Consider the following 8,059-nt stretch of genomic DNA (forward strand, 5'->3'; position numbering starts at 1 on the left):
AATGAAGTTACGGTGACAATTTCCTCCTCCAGTAATTACTGATCTCAGCTTCCTTGTTTTCTTGGCTGCTGCTTCGTAACTGTAACTAAGACCCTTTTCAGTTTTATTGACAGCTCAGTCAGGTTCGGCGTTGAGGTAGTGGATCGTCATTAGTTTTATTTTATTTATTTATTTTTTTTTTTTTTTTATTTTCTCCATACTTTTTGTAGTGATGCTGCTTTTCAATATCCTCACTTGATGAAAATTTTCCCACTATTTCCTTCTTGTTTCCTTCATTATTGTGGTTAGAGCTGTTTTATTCACTGTTTTCTTTACTGCATGTTTGGCAAAATAAAGAGTATAAATAATTCATCTAGATTTAAAAAAAAAAAAAAGCCTCTATGCTTCCTCCTGTCTATTTTTAATGTTTTGGCTTTTGCTTAGAAAAATACAATTGATGTCATGTTTCTTTTATTTTTCTCCTTATAATTCATTTATATTCTAATCTTTTTTTTTCTTCGTTTCTATTGTTTTATTAAGGGGTTTATTTCTTTGTAATTCTTTTTCATTTGTCTGAGTTTTATTTTTATTTCTATCTTTGTAAATTCTCACGAAATATTTGATTTCAGCTTCTATTCTTTTATGTTGAAGTATGCTATCAACCCAACAGTGGTGCTGATCCTGTGCATCCTTTCTTTAAACTATTGGCAATCTCCTTTTCTTGCTCTATCCTCCCCTAAATCATTATCATCTCAAATTCAGGATTTTTGTATTTTAAAAGTCCCTTTTCGTTGTGTGTAAAGCAGTTTTAAAGTTTATATTTCTTAACCTTATTTACTTATTTTTTAAGATGAATAGGACTTTTTTCCCCAAATTTTAGTCATGCATGGCATTCATTGCTTTGTACATTTCTTATCTTTTATCTGTTATATTCATCATTTATATGATAGATTTTGAGTATTAAGAGAGATCAAGGCATTTGGATTCCAAATCCAGACTTCACATGAATGACTTCTTTATTCAGTTATATACAGAGAAGTCTAGGTATGTCAGATTTCAAGTATGATATGCACTTTAATAGGGAAACTTTTCTAAGGAGAATGAAAGACGACTGTTACGGTGTAAATAAAGGGTATGGATAATTTCCATTTATGCTATACCACCATCCCTCCATCCAGGCAATGTGGTAGTTAGCTATACAAGTCCCAGCGTTTAGACCCAAGATTCATTGAAATAAAGCAAACTTTTTTTCCTGCAAAATTAGTTAACGTCAATATTTGATTGGGCCTCACACAATATTCCACCCGAGAGGATTCGACCCACCTCCACTCTCGTAGCGTTTCAGGTTGTATCTTTAAAAGTCTTGACTCAAGATTTTGAAGGCTTTTGTTACTGGGAGAAGGGCTAGGCATTTTTTGCTGCCATCTAACACTGTTCACAGTATAAAGATGTAGAGTATTTTGTTCAATGGTGTAGACAGATTATGGTAATTTTTGCTTTAAATTAATAGGTTAAGAGACACACTTTTCAAAATATAATTTGTGAATCCTTTGTGATTATTCAAATAGTTAATTTTGTACTGTACTAAGAATTACTATATTGGTTATGAACATCAATCATCTGAAGTTCTAAGAATTTACTAATGTCAACTCGATGTGCCGTACTCGGGTTAAATGGTTTAGACTTAAAACATTTCATGGATATGATGCAACTCTCACAAAGGAATTGTATTTTTTTTCTTCATTTTATTATATATTTATATCCTGCAAGTGTATATTACATGAGTCCTAGTTATGTTTTCCTTTCATGAAATCTATTTTTATATATATGATTTAAATGTATTAGCACATGAGTAATTTTGGTGATTGCTTACATTACTATATTTAATGTGTTCCTTCTTCAAAAATTTTTGTCACTAAACGTATAGTAATGAATCTTCATTATAACCTTAGGACCTATACTGCGTTTAACATATTTTAATAAATACTTTCAAGTAGGTAGAAACAAAAATAATGAATTTTGTACAAAACTGTACTAATTTTTTGTATTATTGTTTGACTTTTTTTTTAATAAAATGTGTTGTGTTTGTCATTTTGCACTCGCACTCTCTCTCTCTCTCTCTCTCTCTCTCTCTCTCTCTCTCTCTCTCTCTCTCTCTCTCTCTCTCTCTCTCTCTCTCTCTCTCTCTCTCTCTCTCTCTCTCTCTCTTTGTATGAGTTTATTTGTTAGGTATGTAAACATTTATTTTTGTACAAATTGTCGAGATCTAAGTTCTGAAATCAAATGACATCCATATTTACTTCAAGTAAATAAGTACCTTACTACTGCTAAATAGTGCCATTTAATGATTTATGGTTTGTTGTGCTGTTGAAATTTGTCCTATTTTTCTGTTTTCCCTTTATTTTTTTCCCATAAATCTGTTCCTGTTAGATCTTCTGCCCCTTCTTTTTTATCTTCAAATTTCAACAGACATTTGGCTGTTGGCATTCTCCCTCTGGGTAAATTCATTGAGGCATCATTTCCAAGTGTTGCATCTTTTTCCTGTAATCCAAGTTCTTATCAGTCTTCATATGTCTAAATCTACATAAAGCTGCTGTCTATGATTCAGTGTCATCTGGCAGCTCTTCAGATGTGAAGTTCTTTTCCCTGTCAAGATGTTTTGTCGTAAATTGTTAAAGCATTGGACGTAAGCCATTTCTTGTATTTTCTCTCTTAACATAGATTTTTATAATTCCATGGCCTCTATGCAAGTCCTGGTATTAGTTTTAAGGCTAATTAGATTTTTAGTAATTCCTCTTACAGTATTAACTAATTCCTTAAAAGATTCTGGTTTTACATGTTCGTCAGATTTCCAAACTGTTTCTCCCTCCTTATTTAGTACTTGTAAGCTATGTTTTCCAATTTCATCATCAAAAGCAATACTTTGTTTTATTCCTACGTGGTTATTCTACAAAAACTACCATCAGACTGAGGCAATGGTCTTGGTATCATAGGGTTTCGAATAATGTTGGCTGTTCTATTGGTTCTCCTGATTGTGATGAGTAGTGAACTATAAAAACATGACTGACTTTCATCTGGAATATCTAGGTTTTCATGTATTTGCCCTGGTCATGCCATAACCATTTCATTGATAATTACGCCTATTATCTTGAGATTTCCTCGTTGGTGTTCCATCAGAATTTTTGTTTGTTTCTTAGTTGTCTAGTGCCTTGTCCAAAATGTGGTTGTGTTAAGTTCGTGTAGTTGCTGTAACATTGGATACCCAACGCAAATAGGGTTTTTTCATTGCTTACAATGACTTGGTTTTGCTCAAATATTTTTCTTTTCAATTTTATCTGCACACACACACTTGCATACTTGAACACCTTTATTTGTTTTTGTATATTTAACAAATGCCTCATCCCCTTGGTTAGTACTTTCTTTCACCACCAGTACTTTCCATATTACTTATTCCCTTTGTCTACACATCATCCATGATATATCAATTTCTTCTCATCATCATCCACTGGTATTTCACTTTGGTTTGCTCTCTCTCCTCTAGTAATTTGACCCCTTTAAAGTTCATGTGCCTATCTATAATGTCCAAACTTTTTTCTCACGTTGATTTCCTGGTTATACCTAAATTTTATCCCCTATTCCATACCTCCCAAGAAGCAGTGTAGCTAGCTAAAAATATCTTGCAGCCTTTATTGAAGTGTAATATCTGAAGTTACTTGCAATCATAGAATAGTCTTTTCTTTTTTTTTTTTTTTTGGGGGGGGGGGCGGGGCATCTTCCCCAACATTGGTCTTGTTTTCTTGGCCATTACTATATAGTAGATATCAATTCTTGGTTTTGATTTTTAATTTTTTTAAATTAGTCCTTTGTCCTATATCCCAGTTAAAATTATTTCATAATTCTTGTTAAAAATCATTACAAATACACTAATCCAATTTATTATAATTTGTATCAGGTATTTATTGCCAGTTCTATCCCACCTCTCCATACATTAAGGGCAGTTGACTGATGTGCCTTCTCCAAGGCATCCTCTCCACCAAACCTCTTTTCTCTATATCGTCCTTCAACATATCTCGCCATCTAATTATCTGCCTCCCTCTCGATATTCTCCCCCGATTAGGTGCCTTCCAAGCCTCCTTTACTCGCTCTCCACCATCCATCCTTAACACGTGCCCACACCATCTTAGGCGTGACACACGACTACACGTTATTTTTCTTATTTCATCATTTTCCAGTCCTTCAAGCAGTGATATTTCCATAATCCACCTCGGCATTTTCATCCCTGTCCTCTTTGTCTTGGAGGCCTTGTTTCCTATCCACACATTAACACTGGTCTGGTCACCATTGTACAGTACTACACAAATCATATCACAAAATATGTTTTTCTTCTTCCGCAGACCATTTAATATTCATCACCCACATTTCTTTTTGCTTTCCCCTCGCCACTGTCCATTTTACTTCTTTCACTAACCATACGTAAGAGGGAACCCTTTCTACAGGTGTCCATATTTTAACATTTTATGCTGTCCCTGTGTTTACGCTCTGTCAGTCACCCAGCACGTTACCACCCATTGTTTTGGATTCTATTTGCTTTCTAGTTACCTTGTTCTATTGAGATTCAGAACTTTGGTCAGAACAATAAAGTTTTTACAAATACTTAGTTAATTTTTATGAGAATTTTAAAGAATATTTTCTTTAAACTTATTGTACTATAATTTTTAATGCAACTTTTCCCTAAAAATTTATTTTCACTTCTCCATATGCAACTGCATTTTTTTTTTTCATTTGCCTGAGGTAGTTGGTCTGAATAGAACCTGAATGTATAATTATTACTGGTTAAAAGTTTTTAATTTTGGTTATTTTTTGATAAACTTTTAAGTGGTTTCATGTATTGAATTTTTTTTTTGTCTACTAGCATCAGCTACCTATTTAGATTATACTCGGCTGCAAGTATCTATTTTGGGTTTTGATCATTTTCAATGTTTAAATGGTCATAACTTGGTTTTGCTTTTCCTGTTCTATGCTTATTAGCATTTGCCACAAAAAATTACTGTTAGTGTAAAACAACTACACTGCATTTTGTGTATTGTATGTATCACAAGCTTCCCCTGTCTGTTGGCAGAAGCAAGCTCTGTAAATAGTCCATCCATCCATATACCAAGGCACTTCCCCCAATTTTGGGGGGTAGCCGACACCAACAATGAAACAAAACAAAAAGGGGACCTCTACTCTCTATGTTCCTTCAGCCTAATCAGGGACTCAACCGAGTTCAGCTGGTACTTGCAATGAAGTCCATTCTTTTTGTGAGGTGCATTTACTATACTGAGGAAGTTTTAATGCAGTACAGTGTATTGAATACACAATTGGTGGATAGTTTGCTCTCAAGCACCCCCTTTCCTTCTCTCTCTCTTCCTGTTTAATGTGTCTTATAGCTAGCCTGTGCATGTCTTGGCGAATGGAAAATTTAAGCTTTTTATGGCTTTTGACCAATCATGTTTACATTTCCTGTCTTTGGGCGTTCTTTTGCAACTATTGACTTTAGTGTTTTGAGAGGGGATTTGGAAAGTTTTGCCATTGAAAAGTTCACTGGAAAAGAAACTAGATTTACTGTTATTTTGACATTCTATCAGCATTCTTCATATTCAATCATTATTTGAAGTTGCCTTTATTATCTATCATTTACATTTTCTGCTAGAGTTCTCATCTTATACTTGGTCAGTGATCTTCAATTGTGTAGCTGGTAACCCAATATCCTTTGAGTTTCTCATGTCTCTTTGTGAAGGGTGGCTAGGCGCCTTGCTTTAGTGCATTTGGCTAAGTATAGTACAGTACAAGTCTTGAACCAGGTAGTTGAAATATCTCAGTCCAGTTTGTATTAGTAAGCTACAATAACTCAAGTTGTTCTCCCACATGGTGTATCTTTTGAAGAAAGGTATTGATTTCGGTTTGGTTTTCTCAAGTGAAATTATCTTGATATAACTTTTTCCCTCTAAATTTTGTTTGAATAATAGTGTCAGTTTCAGACTTCGGTGTAATAAGGAATGTGATCAAACTTTTGCTGTGCGTTTTCTTCTAGCAACTTATGCAAGGACCTACAACTTTGAACATAGCTATATTTTATTTTTTATTTCTAATGAAAATTTTTCATTTTCTGGTGTTTTTGACACCAAGTATAGTGAGTACACCTCGTTCTTTATTCCATGTAGTATCTGTTGGGATGTATTTTTTTCTGTTATGTTTTTATCCAATTTTTATATGTAATAATGATAACATTGTTGTCACCTATCTGTTGTTTATTTTACTTTTTGATCTCTTCTTTCTTCCTCATTTTGGGACCTTAAATGACTTATAGCATTCTATACTTGTAACTAGCACTGCATCTTGGCTTGTAACGATGATGATACTCCCTTTGAAGAGCATCATTATACACTGGCTGTATCTTTGTTACATTGCTACTGAATAGTAGGTTACTCGAAGGAATTTGCTGCTTTAACAAATAATGTGCAATGGTGTTCAGAAAGTAGCATTGGTACTAATTCTTGTAAAACCAAGAGACTGAAGCGGTTTTCGAGTTCATGCAAAGCCACCTTTGTTGTAATGATTGACTCATATTCTTTAGTTTAGCCTTGTTGATCCCAGTGGCCTTCAAGCCTTTAATTTTGTACTACATTGGATCCTTCTTTCTGGTTACGGTTTACTTTCCCGTTTCTTACACATACACCGAGTAGTCTGGCCTTACAAATTCTCATCTGTCCTCATACACCTGACAACACTGTGATTACCAAACAATTCTTCTTCGCCATAATGGTTAACTACCGCACTGTAATTGTTCAATGGCTACTTTCTCTTGGTAAGGGTAGAAGAGAGACTTTAGCTATGGTCAGCAGCTCTTCTAGGAGGAGGACACTCCAAAATCAAACCATTGTTTTCTAGTCTAGGGTAGTGCCATAGCCTCTGTACCATGGTCTTGGGTTAGAGATCTCTGACTTGAGGGTACACTCGGGCGCACTATTCTATCTTATTTCTCTTCCTCTGGTTTTGTTAAAGTTTTTATAGTTTAAGAAATATTTATTTCAATGTTGTTACTCTTCGTAAAATATTTTCTTTTTCTTTGTTTCTTTTCCTCACTGAGCTATTTTCCCTGTTGGAGCGCCTGGACTTATAGCATTCTGCTTTTCCAACTAGGGTTGTAGCTTAGCAAGTAATAATAATAATAATCTCTTTATGAACAATGTTACTTTATTCAAGTCCTCCCAGATTCAGGTGAATTTTGTCTTTCATGTTGAGTGATCCTGTTATTCCTAGTCGACTTGGAAAATTAATCTGATGTATCGGTGACACTTTCATTTCAAATTTTAATCATTATTTTGGTCAAAAGATTGCCATTCTCTGGTGCCTCTCAAGGCAATATCTTTTGTACTCTATTGAAAACAAATACATCAATTTTAAGTAAAGAAGTAAAAACATTTGCTAGGTTGTGATATACTGTAGACCATTGCCTAAATTCTTGACTTTTAACCAGTAATTTACATTTTGTGTGTAAAGGTATTTAGTAAAAGTGATTTGTAGATTTGCATCTGATTTTTTTTACATTTCTCTCTCTCTCTCTCTCTCTCTCTCTCTCTCTCTCTCTCTCTCTCTCTCTCTCTCTCTCTCTCTCTCTCTCTCTCTCTCTCTCTCTCTCTCTCTCAAAAAAAGCTATCTCACAAAAGAGCCATGTATGTGCACAAACCATTAATTACAAATGCCATTTTTGTTTAGCAGCTTAATTTAAATCCTGATTACCAGATTACCTAAATTTGTCTTGTTCATTTATTGTTTGGTGTCTTGTTCCAAGTAACCCTCGTCAACTTTGTGTCTTATTTCTCCAAGCTTCTTACTGGAGCTTTCAAGTGAAACTATTGATATTTTTAGTTACCTTTTGTCTGCAGCAAAGTCTCATGTCAAAACCGTCTTTCATAATTAACTAGTGTACATGACCGTTCAAAAATGGTGGTAAATATTTGGATACAGAAGCACCATCTCACCAAGGTATGACTACTTCCTCTCCCCTAACTCAAGTGATGGGCAGAGCTGAGCGTGA

The sequence above is a fragment of the Palaemon carinicauda genome, chromosome 11 (genome assembly GCF_036898095.1).
Source record: "Palaemon carinicauda isolate YSFRI2023 chromosome 11, ASM3689809v2, whole genome shotgun sequence".
Taxonomy (NCBI): Eukaryota; Metazoa; Arthropoda; class Malacostraca; order Decapoda; family Palaemonidae; genus Palaemon; species Palaemon carinicauda.